Source organism: Protopterus annectens, chromosome 13.part0, assembly GCF_019279795.1.
Source record: "Protopterus annectens isolate FY-2018-M chromosome 13.part0, PAN1.0, whole genome shotgun sequence".
Taxonomy (NCBI): domain Eukaryota; kingdom Metazoa; phylum Chordata; order Ceratodontiformes; family Protopteridae; genus Protopterus; species Protopterus annectens.
Genome location: NC_056747.1, coordinates 369,101,989 through 369,116,508, shown reverse-complemented (window position 1 = coordinate 369,116,508; position 14,520 = coordinate 369,101,989). Strand labels below are relative to the sequence as shown.

The following is a 14,520-nucleotide window of genomic DNA, read 5'->3' as shown; positions in this document are numbered from 1 at the left end:
TGAGCAAAAGGAGATCACTGAAGGATGTCCATCAAGAAAGGGATCACTCAACAGGACTGTGGGCAAAAACATTTTTTTTTTTAGTCTACATTGAGAAACAAGAGGCCCATCCCCACTGCAGCATACTTTGAAGGTACTCCCCAAATTTAGGACCATTCAGGAAGGGAGTGTTGTCCCCCTCCTTATCACCCAGATCTGTACTTGACAAGTGGAATCACATCTGTTTTCTTCTTGGCATCTTAGCAGGAGGCTTAGACTCTGTGAAGCCCAAGGCCTGTGTAGGGGCTGGAAGGCTGACAGAGAAGCAAACAATGAAGCAGCCTATTGAAGTTGCCAAGGAAAGGTAGAGAGAGGTCTAAATGTAATAAGTGGGACATGTTGAGAAGGCCTGACTGATGAAGTAAGTGAAAGTGCCACAAGGAGCAGACAATATCAAAAGCAGGGCTACGAGGCTCCATTATCAGGAAAAATGAGAGATGCTGCTGAAGGGGCTGACTTCTTGAAAACAGACATCATAAAACCTAATGCCAGGAACACCAGCGACACATACTCCCACAACAGCAGTTGGGGCAGAAAGACCTAGAAAAAGCAGCCTGGCACTAGCAAGCCTGAAGTCAGAAGAAAGGATGCCATGGGTGGTGTCGCAATAAGCCAAACAAACAGTGGGTGCTAGGAAGACATATGCCACAGAAACAGGGGCAATGTTCTGAAATTAGGTATTGTGAAGCCATTTCTGGAACAAATTAGCACCAGAACCAGCAAAAGTATAAAAAAAGTGTTAGTGAAAAACAGGTGCCTGCTAGAAATTAAAAGGAAAACCCCTGACGCCCTAAATCACTTACAGCAGTAGAAATTTTAAAGCAGTGGGTATCAAACCTGTAAAATGCTTCATCTAGTTTGTCACATTCAATTGATATCAGACAGAACTGCCTAGTGGGGGCAGCAGGAGACTAAATGATTGAAACAACAAAAGTGAGGGATGCCACAAGTAATAGTAGACTCCCATCATATATTGCCAACATCCTTTGATTACCTAGGTGACAAGAGTGACTCAAAAGCACAAGGTCTAGATCCACACCTGAGGAAGTAGGTACTAGTTCATTAGTAGTTTCCTTAAACAAACCAATCTTTTTTTTTTTTTTTTTTTTTTTTTTTTTTTTTTAAGATAAGTACTTCAATTTTTCAGTAGACTTGACAAATACAGTCGCTGAAAGACATGAACTGTGACACTCCTTTCTTCGTTTTGAAAGGAAAGTCTTTACAAGAGAAGAAAACCCTTAAGCTTTGGAACTGGTGTTGCTGAACACTAAGCACCACAGCTAATATCACATTCTCAAAGATTAACATGCTAGTCAAGGAGTTATAAATGGGTCAGCATTTGACTTAATTTAAATTTAATTTGTACCCCCTGATCACCGTTCTCTAATAAAAAAATACTGTTTGTGCAATTTCTATTTCTGTACTGACTTTGATGGCACCAAAATGCTTTATAAAAAGAAGATTCATAGGGAAGGTTTGAGGGGTTTTCAACTGGCTGACACTTCAAGTTGTTCCTTAACTATACACAAACTATTCCAACAAATAAAGACAGTCTGTTGGTGAGCAGGATATCCTCCTAACTGAAAGCACATATTGAACATAAGTAGATGATGACATGCTCTTCTAAATGGTGGGCCTACGCCTAACCACACAGAAAATAAAAGCAAGTCGATTCTACTTTGAAAGAGCTTTATAAAAAGACAGAAGAGAGAGAGAAATAAAAAAGAAAAAAATTCAGCACAATTAGTTTGAAATAAAAAAAAAAAAAAAGGGGGGGTACTTGCATATTAACGCAACCATTTATTTATTAACATTTGTTGACCAGGAAAGTCCACTGGGTCAGAAACCCATTTTCGGCAGAGGCCCGGGGAGAAAAGCTCCACAATACATTACAGTGATAAGTTTGACATAGGCTTTAGAAGTATTACATGTTAAAAAAAAAAAAGTCAGTAATTCAGAGAAAAGAACTATAGGTCTACAATACTATTTACAGGATTTACAGAAGTCTTCATAAGATAAAAGAGAAAAAGCACATTTCAAGTAAATTCGCAGAAGTTTACTTTATTCAACATTGGATAAACATGGGGTTTGATACAGTACTATCCATGTTAAGAATATAGTATCCTGTATGGAGGTAATTATCCAATGATTATTATGAAAGACTGGGTTTACATAGGTAAGCCAACGCAATGAATGGTAAAATGTCTTGGTGTTTGGGTGGTCAATTTGGGTTATTTCAGATGGTACATTATTCCAAGGTTTGACTATAGAGTGGGAGAACAGGCAATGACAGGCTCTTTTGTTGGGTTTTGTTACTGTGAGCAAGGGTTTACAGGTAGATCTTATGTTCTAGTAGGAGTATAATGTTTGTAGGATTACTCGGAGCTTGGCATGCATTAGGTTTACTGAGAAGTTTGTGGGCTAAGGTTAGTTGGGTATATATTTTAGATGGTGGGAGAGCTCTAGCCATTTTAGTTCTGTCATTGCTAGGCAGTGATGAGAACGGTATGGTTTTTCGGAGGCAAATTTGGCTATTTTACTGTAGCAGGATTGTAGATTACCAAGAGTTGATTGAAGATCGGTAAAAATAGGAGGGAAGGGATGAGTAGGGTGTTAGCTAATTTTATTTTGGTATATTTATCCATGAAGAGCTTATGGCAATCTAGTTAGTCTAGTTTGAAATGGGTTTTCTTTATTACATTCAGGATGTGTGGTTCATAAAAAGGAGTTTGTTATCTATTGTTATGCCTAGTAGTTTGGCTGTGTTTACTTGCTCTATTTCTGTGCCATCTTTAGCAATGATTTTGAAGTCAGTGTCAGGTGATTTTGAAGAAAATAGTAAAAGTTTGGTCTTTTTGGGGTTTAGCATAAGTTGAGCATTAATTAGCCATGATTCGATAGAAGTAAAGGCTTGTTGTGCGACTGTGAGGAGATCGGAGATATTTTCGGAGGTTATCAGAGATGAATCGTCTGCATACTGGATGAGATTCTGGATTTGGGGGGCTTTGTGCAGGTCACTGATAAAAATTTTAAACATTAGTGGACCTAAAATGGATTCCTGTGGTACTCCTATATTGTTGGGTTGGTATTCAGATCGTACATTTAGCCATCTTACTGATTGTTCACTGTTCTGTAAGTAAGATGAGAACCAGTTTAGGGATCTTGAGGAGCAGTCTAGTTTTGATAGTTGACTTAATAGCTTAGTATGCGAGACTGTATTGAATGCCTTAGATAGGTCCAGTAGGATTACAGAGGTATGATGGCCTGTATCTAAGGCTTTGTTGACGGTGTCAGTGAAGGAGAGAAGGGCAGTGATAGCGCTATGGCCTGGCCAGAAACCGTGTTGGGTGGGGGACAGAACAGCGTTACAAGAGAGGTGGTTAAGTAGTTGTGAGTGAACACATTTTTCCAAGAGTTTCGATAGAGAGGACAGTATAGAGATAGGGCGGTAGTTAGAAAAGATCATGAGAGTTTCCAACTTTATGTAGTGGGGTAATGATAGATTTTTTTTCCATAGAAGAGGAACATAGGATTCAGAGAGAGTGATTTATAAGGATGGAGACTGGGCAGGCTACTGTGGTAGCACTTAGTTGCAGGTATTCTGGGGGAAGTTTATCTGCAGATAGTGAACAAGGTTTGAATTGCTTTAAGAGTTTCTGGATTAGGGAGGTGGACACAGGTTGGATAGTGAAAGGTTGGCTGTTTCAGAATGAATATACTCTATAGGGGAGGGGGTAAGTTAGAGGTGGATGGGCAATCTTTGAGTAGTTTTTGAATAGTGGAAATGAAATGGGTATTAAAATCTTGAGAAATTTGTAGAAGTGTTTTTTCTGGTGCTGGGGATGGGTTTTGGATTGTGCCTGGGTTTGGAAGAGAGGAGACAGATTTCCAAACATTTTTGGGACTGTTGTGTGAGGCAGATAGTTTAGTGGAAAAGTGATCATTTGTACCCTGAATCACTAGTTTTTTTGCTTTGTTATGGAATTGTTTGTAGTAAAGTTAGTTTTGTTCTTTCAGCCATGTTTTCCATGCTTTGTTTCATAGTTTAGCACTAAGCTAACTGCCTTTGTAAGCCATTTTTTAAGCTTAGCCAATTATCCCTTGTGAGACTCAAACCCTGTACCTTGTGTTTGTAAGGCAAACACCTTAACCATTAGGCCACCCTCCCAATCCCATAATGGTTCCACTGGGGATCGAACCCAGGACCTTCTGCGTGTGAAGCAGACGTGATAACCACTACACTACAGAACCTTCAGAGAATGGTATTTTGTTTAGTTTGTTTTGTCAACCATGGGGCATGGCTAGTTGTGGTCCTTTTTGTACTCACTGGCGCTAGGCTATTTAGGAGTATCTAGAAAGAGTTTGTTAAAATAGTCAACGGCTTTGTCTAAAGGGAGTATTTTTAATGGGTTCCAGTTTTGGCAGTTTAGGATACTTATAAGCCTATTTGGATCAAAGTGGGCAAGGTTCCTTGATGTTCTATATGTGTGTGTTTTAAATGTATGAGAGTGAGTCCTATAGGTATATCCTGGGAGGTGGTCACAGTGCGTTTGGTAAGGTGCCTGAATTTGAATAGTTCTGGGGTGGGTTAACCAGTATCCAATCTAGGGTTGACTCGCAGTTTGTTGATAGACCATGAGTAGGGGTAGTGACGAGCTGAGTAAAACTATCGAGGTTTATGGTGTTTGCTGGGGAGGGGGTGTCTAAGTTTAGTCAATTAATGTTTGTCCCCTAGAATTATAGTTTAATGGAGTATATTATAAATTTATCCAAGATAAAAAGTCTTCCAGTATATGAATATTGTGGCCTGGAGGAATATAAAATTACTGCTATGCATACCGGTTTGTTTCTATTTATGTGAAGGGTGGTAAGTAGGACTTAAAGGTTTTCAAAGGAGGGGAGGGGTTTTGAACAGGTTATTATTTGTAATGAGTTCTCATATATTAATGCTACACCGCCACCCTTTTATGAAGTCTGTCTGAACAAATTATGCTGTAATCTGGAGGGAGAATTTCAGTGTCAGCTATGTGTGGTTTTAGCCAAGTTTCTGTTACTGCAATTATATTAGGGGTGTGTGTGGTTAGCCAGGCATGGAATTCAGTAATTTTATTGCAAATGCTGCGAGTTTTTATGGTTATTAGGTAAAGTGCATTTTGACCGCGGTAGTGGTGCTGCGGTAGCGTTGTCGCCTCACAGCAAGACGTTGTCACATTCGATTCTCAGCTAGAGCGTCTTGTGTGTGGAGGCATGCGTGAATGGGCGTGCCTTCGTTGAAGGTTGTGCGTCAGGGCTGGTAACTCGGCATGTAAAAATCCACTACCAAACATTAGCGGACCGGAGATCCGCTGTGGCGACCCCTAACCGGGATAAGCCGAAAGACACAACAAGGTGAAGTGCATTTTGAGAAGTGTGATTATGTAGTTTAGAGGTGACTGTGTGATTATGGTAAGTTGTTTGGTGAGCAAAAGGTTTCATACCTCGACAAATTATTGATTTCTGTTCGAAAGATTACATCTTATCCAGTAAAATTCTACTTTGCTAAATGTGTACGTATTTTGGAAATTTAATTTGCATAATACATAAAAACAAAAGGCATTTTGTTACCAAAAAAGGAAAAAAAAAAACTTATAATATGCCAAGTACCCTTGTTTTCTTACTTTCTGAAGAGTGGTTTTGTTTTGTAGGCATTAGCACTGGCATGCAGTTGCAAAGAAATCCTTTGCTGGGCTGTGTCTTAGTGTCCATCTCGCTAGTTATCAGGCAGTCTGAGATAATATGGCACTTGACCAGTATATAGCCCAGAAGAGGAGAAAGTACAGTTTTGTACCTACCATAAATGTAGATGTCCGATAGGAATGCATCTGCAGTCCTTACAAATGGGTTGTCCTGTCGTCAGGCAGCCCTTCGGTTGGCCGATTTCCAAAGTCTGGGTCTGGCCTCGGCTGGTGTCGCACTTCACCCGACGTCATAGCTGCAGTTCTTCGGGTATAAAGGCATCAGCCGACGCCATTTTCCTCAGTGTTTCTTGCCCCAGATGCCAGGTGCCCTCTTGGAAGGCTAAATTTGGATAAATGCCAATGATTCCAAATAGTAGAGAGCAAACACAAAAAATAAGCATGTATGTACATATATACAAACAAATACACCATAATAGATTCCCCAGCTAGCTATAAGATGGGCAAATACCCTAGGAGCACCACAGAGGGGAAGGGTGGTAATCCTGACTGCAGATGCATTCCTATCGGACATCTACATTTATGGTAGGTACAAAACTGTACTATGTCCTTCAAGGATGCATCTGCAGTCCTTACAAATGGGTAGAATACCATAGCCAAACTGGGGGAGGTGGAAAATTAAAGTTATGGTGTAGTTAGGATCCCTTGCAAAACAGCAGTGGCAAAACCTGCTCGGGATCTAGAGTATAAAGGTAAATTATAATGCTTGGCAAATGCATGCACGGAGCTCCAAGTAGCAGCCTCTAAACTGTCCTTGGTAGCCACTCCTCGTAAGAAGGCTGTGGTAGTGGCTGTAGCCCTTGTAGAGTGAGGCCTGATGTTCTCTGGAGTTTTCTTTCCATGGTAGGAGTAACAAAATCTAATGCAATTTCCTATCCACTTGGAGACTGTCTGTTTTGAAATTGCTTTTCCTTCCCTTCCTGTTGCATATGCTACCAGTAGCTGGTCAGTTTTTCTATTGCCCTTGGTCCTGTCCAGGTAGTAGCGTAATTGTCTATGTACATCCAAGGTATGCAGCAGTCTTTCTCCCCTGTTCTGTGGGTTGGGGAAGAATGTAGGTAGGTGGATAGCCTGATTCAAAGAAACTCTGGAGACCACCTTAGGCATAAAGGAAGGATTTGTTCTCATGGACACTCTGTCTTGATGGAAGATCAGGAAGGGTTGTACTGCCATTAATGCCTGAAGTTCAGATACCCTTCTTGCTGAAGTGATTGACAGCAGGAAGGCAGTCTTCCATGATAAGTATTGTAATTCTGCTGTTGCTGCTAGTTCGAAAGGAGGAAGTGCCAATTTTTCTAGCACAAAGTTCAAGTCCCATGCTGGTAATGGTGGCTTCCTAGGAGGCTTTACATTTTTAATTCCTCTCAGAAACTGTCTGAGCAGAGGATGTGAGAAGACAGGAGGATCCAAGTCGTATTCTGCTGAAATAGCTGATGCATGAATCTTGATGGAGGAAGAGGACAGGCCTGTGTGGAAGAGCTCTGCCAAGTATTCCAGGATGTTGGCTATGTTTACCAGTGACACATCTTCTCCTTTTGCAGTACTCCAAAGGAGATATCTTTTCCATTTTGCTGAATAATTTTTTCTTGTTGAGGGTCTGCGAGCCTCAAGGATAATGTCTTTAACCCTTTGGGATAAATTAGGGTTAATTGGTCTTATGCAATGTTCCAGGCAGTCAGCTGCAGAGTTTTCAGGTTTGAATGCAGATTGTTGTAGTTGTTCTGTGTTAACAGCAAGGGAACCAGGGGTAGTGGCCATATTTGTTCCCGAGACATGCTCCTCAGTAATGGGTACCAATGTTGCCTTGGCCAGTCTGGAGCTATCAGAATGATCCTTGGACGGTCCTCTTTGATCTTCAATAGCACCTTGTGCATCAAAGGAAGTGGTGGGAATGCATATGCTGTCAGGTTTTTCCAACTGAAGGATAGGGAGTCCACCTTCCAAGCAAGTGGGTGGTACGTCCTTGTGCAGAATTTCTTTAGCTGGTGATTGCGTGGGGATGCAAATAAGTCTATTTCTGGAAGCCCCATTTTCTTGTAATGGTTTTGAAGATGTCCGGATGCAGCATCCATTCGTGGGCATCCGTGGTAGTCCTGCTTAATATGTCTGCTAGAATGTTTTCTTTTCCTGGTACAAAAATTGCTTTTAACTGAATGTTGTAGCTCAGGGCCATATTCCAAAGGTCCAGTGCCATCCGGCAAAGAGGATACGAATGTGTGCCTCCCTGCTTGTTGATGTACCACATAACTGTGGTGTTGTCTGTCCTTATCATCAATAGACCTTGTTGGAGAAATGGTATGAATGCCTGAATTGCCAGTTTTACTGCCAGCATTTCCTTTAGATTTATGTGTAGGTGCAGCTGGTCTTGAGTCCATAAGCCTTGTATGCACTTGTCCAGCATGTGTGCCCCCCAACCGAGGTCTGAGGCGTCCGTCGTGATGGTTTGGCTTGGTTGTGTACTGTGGAAGGGCAATCCTGTGTTTGATTGACAGGCCTGAGCCCACCATAGGAATTCTTGCTTCAGGCATGGAATAATTGGAATCTGGGTTTCTAAGCTGTGCTTGTGTTGAGACCATAAATTCCTTAGGTACCACTGTAGTTTTCTCATATGCAGTCTGGCATGAGGAACCAATATTATGCAGGATGCCATGAAGCCCAAGGCTTGCAGTACTTTTCTTGCTGTCAGATGGTTCTGCTTTGTTAATGCCAAGAAGTAGAGAGGTAGCTGCTCCTGTTTTTCTACTGTTAGGAATGCCATTTGCTTTGATGTGTCCAACTCTGCACCCAAAAAGGTTATTCTCTGGGATGGTATCAGTTTTGACTTTTTTATATTGACTGTGTATCCCAGGGCTTGTAGCAGGTAAATTACCCTTTGTAAGTCTTCTGCTAGCTTGTTTTTGTTGTCCGCTTGTATTAGGCAGTCGTCCAGGTAAGGGTAGATTTGGATCCCCTGAAGCCTGCAATGAGCGATTACTGATGCCAGGCATTTCGTGAACACTCTGGGCAGTAGATAAGCCAAAGGGCAATGCTGAGAATTGATAATGCTCTGATCCTGCAAGAAATCTGAGGTATCTTCTGCAATTTGGTCGTATGGGGACGTGCAGGTATGCCTCCTTGAGATCTAGAGTTACCAGCCAAGACTCCTTGCCCAGCATGAGAAGAAGCTGCTGTAGGGTCAGCATTTTGAATTTTGGAACAATGAGGAATGTGTTTAAAGCGGACAGATCGAGAATAGGTCTCCATTTGCCTTCTTTCCTTGGTACTAGGAAGAGTCTGGAGTAAAAGCCCTTTCCTTGCTCCATATGTGGTACCTTTTCCACAGCTCTCATCTTTAATAATTGATTTACTTGTTGTAGGGCTTCTGCCTTTTGATTTGGAGGTAGGTTTGGCATTCCTCTCTTTCCTGGTAGAGTATGGAAATGAAACCTGTAACCTTGGTCTATTGTCTGCAAAATCCACTTGTCTCTTGTGATGTAATGCCAGTTCTTTGTAAATAAGGCTAGCTTCCCACCTAAGGGTGCTTCTAGTTGTTCCCTGGTAGGCAGTGCCAGAGCCAAGTCACTGTGATTGTCCTGTAGTAGTGGTGGCGGCTGTGTCTGTGCCTCGCTGGTTGTTACCCTGCCACTGGCGTCCCCTGTAGGCCCCTCTGGATTGGTTTCTGCCTCTTGAACGCCTATTCCTGCCTCTCTGTGCTTTGGAGGAGTCTGGAAAGGACCAATTCTTGGAGGGCCAATTCCTGCTAAACCTTGGAGGTTGGACCTGTAAGAAATCTTTCACTGTTTGGACAGATTTTGCCTTCTCTTCCATCTTCTTCAGCACCTGTTGTGCAGGAGAGCCAAACAAATTGACCTTGTCCATGGGAGCATCTAATAGTTTTGATTTGACATGGTCCGGTAAGGCCTGCTCTTTTAACCATGCATGCCTTCTGATAACTGTGCCAGTCATGGCTGATCTAAAGGAAGCCTCCAGTGCATCATAGCCACTTTTTAAAGAATGGTTACTAACTTGCTGAATGTTATGTACCATTTCCTGAACATATTTCTTGTCTAAAGGTTCATCAGAGGACAGTTTTTTGGTTAACTGGTCTAACATAAATTCTTGATACTGGATCATATGAAATTGACAGTTCAAGGCCCTCGCTGACAGAGTAGCAGAAGTGTAAACTTTTTTACCCCATCTCTCTAAGGACCTGGATTCCCTTTCAGAAGGGAGGGGATTTTTGGCAGAGGTAGATGCTACAGCCTTAGGCCCCTGGGAGATAGTCTCGGGATCTGCAAAAGGAGCCTTGTATAAATGGTGATGTGTGTCCGGGACCCTGTAGAACCTATCGGGCTTAGCAGGGGCCGGAGGTAATGAATCAGGAGCAGTACACGCATCATTAAATGCATCATCTACAACAGACAGAACTGGAGGTATAGCTAAAGGCCTATGTTGTGGTAAATGCAAGAAGGTTCTAAGCCTTTTTCTGGAATCTGAAAAATCTTGGCCCTGCCACTGAAATTGTTCCCTCATAGCATGCAAGGTTTTCCCAAAGGAAAATTCCTCAGGTGGAGAGGCAGAAGGGATGGACTCTTCAGCATCAGAGTCTTCATAAGGGGAAAAAGGAGCCTCTGGAGGGTCTGTATTATCTGAATCATCAGAGGAATCATCTGTGGAAACTGGCTCAGGGGCTCTGCTCTAGGCCTCTTCTCTGGAGGTGGGTGAGAGGCCCTGTCTGGGAGAGGTAGGGAATTAAAGAAATGAGATCCTCTGCTAAACTAAGCATTTGGGAACTGGAGCTAGGCCTGTGAGAGGGGGTCTTAACAGGCACAGATTTAGTAGCTTTAGCTGCTTTAGCCCTGGCAAAGGCCTTAATAGACATGGCTGCAGGAGGCCTAGCAGCTCCACGTGCAGGGGTTGAAATATCCAAGGGAATAGTGTCAGATAATTCCTGAGAAACTACAACTGCAGGTTGGATTTCAGAAGCCGATTCCACCAGGTTGGAAGAGGCCTCGTAGAAGGTAAGCTTTGGCTGAAGGAAGAACCGCTTGCTCGGTTTCAGCCGAAACAGAGACACTCGCGGTTGTCTTAACCGCTGTTTCGCCGAAACCGCGGACCGCGAAAGTGTCGGTCCTTTCTCGCTTTTGGATATTTGTGAAGTCGGAGGATCCAACGGCATAATATAAGCAAAATCAGAGCCGAAAAACTGCTCAGCAAATTCCGACCGACGTCTAAGCGTCCGTCGGTTAAAAGAAGCACAGGCTAGACAAGCTGCTACGCCGTGGTCTGGGCCTAAACAAGGTAAGCAGTAAGAGTGGAAATCTTTATGAGGTATTTGTTTCCCACAAGTTAAACAGTTATTCACTTTTTCTGACATCGGCTGTGGCAAGAAAGAGTCCCCAACGGGGTACTTAGCTCTTAGTAGTCTTTGTAGTAGTAGAAGTATTCGGTAGTAGTAATCTCTGGTTCTGACCGACCGGCACTTGCGAACAGCTTCTGCTTCGGGCGCCACGCGGCAAGAAAGACTGAGGAAAATGGCGTCGGCTGATGCCTTTATACCCGAAGAACTGCAGCTATGACGTCGGGTGAAGTGCGACACCAGCCGAGGCCAGACCCAGACTTTGGAATCCGGCCGACCGAAGGGCTGCCTGACGACAGGACAACCCATTTGTAAGGACTGCAGATGCATCCTTGAAGGACATCAGCTTGACCACTCTGATGGAATCCCGTTTAGCAGCACACTATATGGGTATCGTTAAAAACGCACAGAATGTGGGATAAAGGAGCAAGAGTCAGAAACTTTTTGTAACTCTTGATAAAGAGTTAATGAGTAACAAATGTCAAAATAAATACAATAAAAAGATGGTCTGTGCTAACATGCATTTATTTTCTGGAGCATTAAAAGTATGTAATTTTGGGATTTACTTATTTATTGCAATCTCGCTTTTCTAGTACAAAATATTCCATTTAGGGGAGAAACAGTGCAGAATATTAGAGAAGACAAATCAGGACACATTTGAGAGGCATGCATGCTAAAAGAGGTGGTGTACAGTAGTTATGATGAGGTTTATAACTAACACGGCTGAAAGATGTCTGTTCAATGTGTTTTTAATCCTCATTGTTATAAGTAATTAAACATAAGGGCTCTTGATTCGCTGGTGGAAATGTGTGTTTTTATAATAATTCACACCTTTGTGACAGCATCATATGTTGGTGCGTTCAGTAGCATATTGTAAACTAATAACTAGTTTCTGTACAAACAAAACGCATAAGGGAAGAAATCAGCACACACCACCTTCTACGAGGGTGCTGCTTCAGTCAACAGGAAGTATTGTAAACATTTCTCTCCTGGTTGCGTTAATACGCAAGTACCAAACAAAAGTTCATCGCAAGTGCTATTCAAACTCAAAGGCAGTCTGATCTATTTTATTCAGACCAAAGTTCAACTGCATCAAAGAACTGGACACAGAGATGCATGATGGGATAGGGGATGTAGTTTGACTGACTTGTAATGTTTTAAATTGTAGGGTGGGCATAACAAATGTAGCCCAAATACTAGAAGATACATAAAATGGACCTTTTCTTATCAGATGTACAATTTATTCTCAGAATTCCTGATGGTTGCAATTGGATAATTTTTCTATAGAGGCAAAGCAAATTTCCCCTGCATCTAAAAATTCAGTTCTTTCCTCAACGAGATCAGAACAGTAGTTTGAAAACATACTGTGCAACCTTTTTTCTTTTTTTTTTTTGTATTTTGCTGGGGAAGGAGTTTTGAAGGTATTTAACATTTCTTTAATTTTATTTTTTCACTTTTTCTGGAGACCATTAAAATAACATCAAAAAGTTAAGGAATTACAAGGAGCCTAAGAAGAACCTGACATTTATTCACAGTTCATATGGGCACAAAATCCTAGAGACTACAGATGCTTACATTATTGCTGCGGTGGTGCAGCGGTTAGCCTTGTCGCCTCACAGCAAGAGGTTCTCCCTTTCGATTCTCAGCTGGAGCACCTTCTGTATGGAGTCTGCATGTCCTCCCCGCGACCAATTGTCTAAAGACATGCAGGTAGGTGCTTGCGTGAATGAGTGTGCTTTCCTTGAAGGTTGGGCATCGGGCTGGCAACTTGGCACCGTAAAAATCCACTGCCAATTATTAGTGGACCAGAGTTCCGCTGTGGCGACCCCTAACCGTGAAAAACTGAAAGAAAAGACTACAAATGCTTACATTGCTGCATAGAGAAATGCAGCCAATATGAATATGGCAAAGCAGCATCTGCTGACAAAATAATTAGAAATGAGACATGGTATATAAGGAGGATGATTTGATGTTACCAAAAGCTGTGGATGTATGCAGAGCAAGTACACAATTAAAGAAACTGGGGGGAAGTGTGCAAGATGAAATGTGAATGAAATAAGGCATAAATGAGAGAAAGTGAGAATGCACTGCAACAACAGTGGTGACAGGCAAGAAAGCCACAAGGTGCATTGAAATTATGAGACTGCGGAGATTTAAGCCTCGTATAGCAGATGTGTTTATAAAAAAATCAGAAGAGATATTCTGAATTTAATCAGACTTGAAAAAGCTGTGGTAGAAATCACTTTCAAAGACGTATGAAAAGAAATCAAAAACTCAAAACAATTTATTTGTTGGTTATTATTATAGAGTGAAAACAGCTGGCATAATTGTGAAAATGCATCAAACAGAGTTGAGTCCGACTGCTAGCAAGAAATGCTGGTAATTAATAAAATACTAAAAGAGTTGCATAGCTATAGTGTCAATAAAACACAGAGAAAGACACACACACACCTTTAAGGTGTCAAAGTCATAAGTTACTCAACTGGATATAAAAATAAGTACAAGTTTCTTTTTCATGCTGTAGCACTCAAGTAAGCTACTTGGACCAATATTTAAGTCATAGGGCTTGTGAAAAGCTAGGAAGGGTGAAAAACGTTTACACCCAAAAATTGAATGTGGTCCTGTACATATTCAGGAACAGTCACACATCGTGGAGACATCTTGAATATTCTACATAGCCTCAGCAACTGTATCCCTACCTAAACAGAGTTACTTTTGCCAGGAGTGTATCATGTATAAATTAATTTTTGTCCAATTACATCCAAGATACATGCTCCAAAAAAGTACCATTAACATTCAGCTGAGACAACAGCAAGCAATGGAGTGAGTGGAACATCCATGCTAATCTAGAAGCCACTGGAATCAAGAGAATGAGTAAAGGATGGTCCCCAAAACTCACTACCACTACAGAATTAGATATACAACTTGCACTGCTTTTTTTTTTTTTTTTATCATGCCTTTAACCACAACTCGTGCATGCAACCTTACTTCTAAATGCAAGTTTGTTTCAGAGTACTGTGTATGGCATCATTCCTATTTCATTTATAAGCTTCTATCTCCAGTTGTTCACTGTTACCAGTTTTCTGTTTTTCTCTTATCATGCTTTCATATGTTTGTGTACCCCTTTCAAACGAATACAACTTTGGTAAAAATAACGGAATTTGCCTCTGAATGCCATGGAGAAATTGTACATCAGCAAATCACAACATTTTGCATCTCATACTAGTTTTAAGCTTAGTTACACAATCTTACATAGTTTCTTCAGCTCTGACTTCTAGTTAAAAAAGTAACTTGCATATGGGAGTTTTTCACCTCGTTTCACAACATGTTTGAGAGTTATTTCTCATCCTCTGAGGCAAAATGTTAAAATACCTTTATTACTTCCTTGTTTGCAATACGTGTCAATGC

The 14,520-nt window shown here is 41.6% G+C and overlaps 1 protein-coding gene and 1 non-coding gene across 4 annotated transcripts in view; both read right to left on the bottom strand.

Annotated features, from left to right (window-relative positions):
* CSNK1G2 (casein kinase 1 gamma 2) overlaps positions 1–14,520 on the bottom strand; it is a 936,064-nt gene that overhangs the window by 812,370 nt on the left and 109,174 nt on the right. The gene's annotated exons all lie outside the window — the stretch shown is intronic.
* Positions 4,218–4,290, bottom strand: TRNAV-CAC. The gene has a single exon. It is a non-coding gene; the product is annotated as a tRNA-Val (tRNA).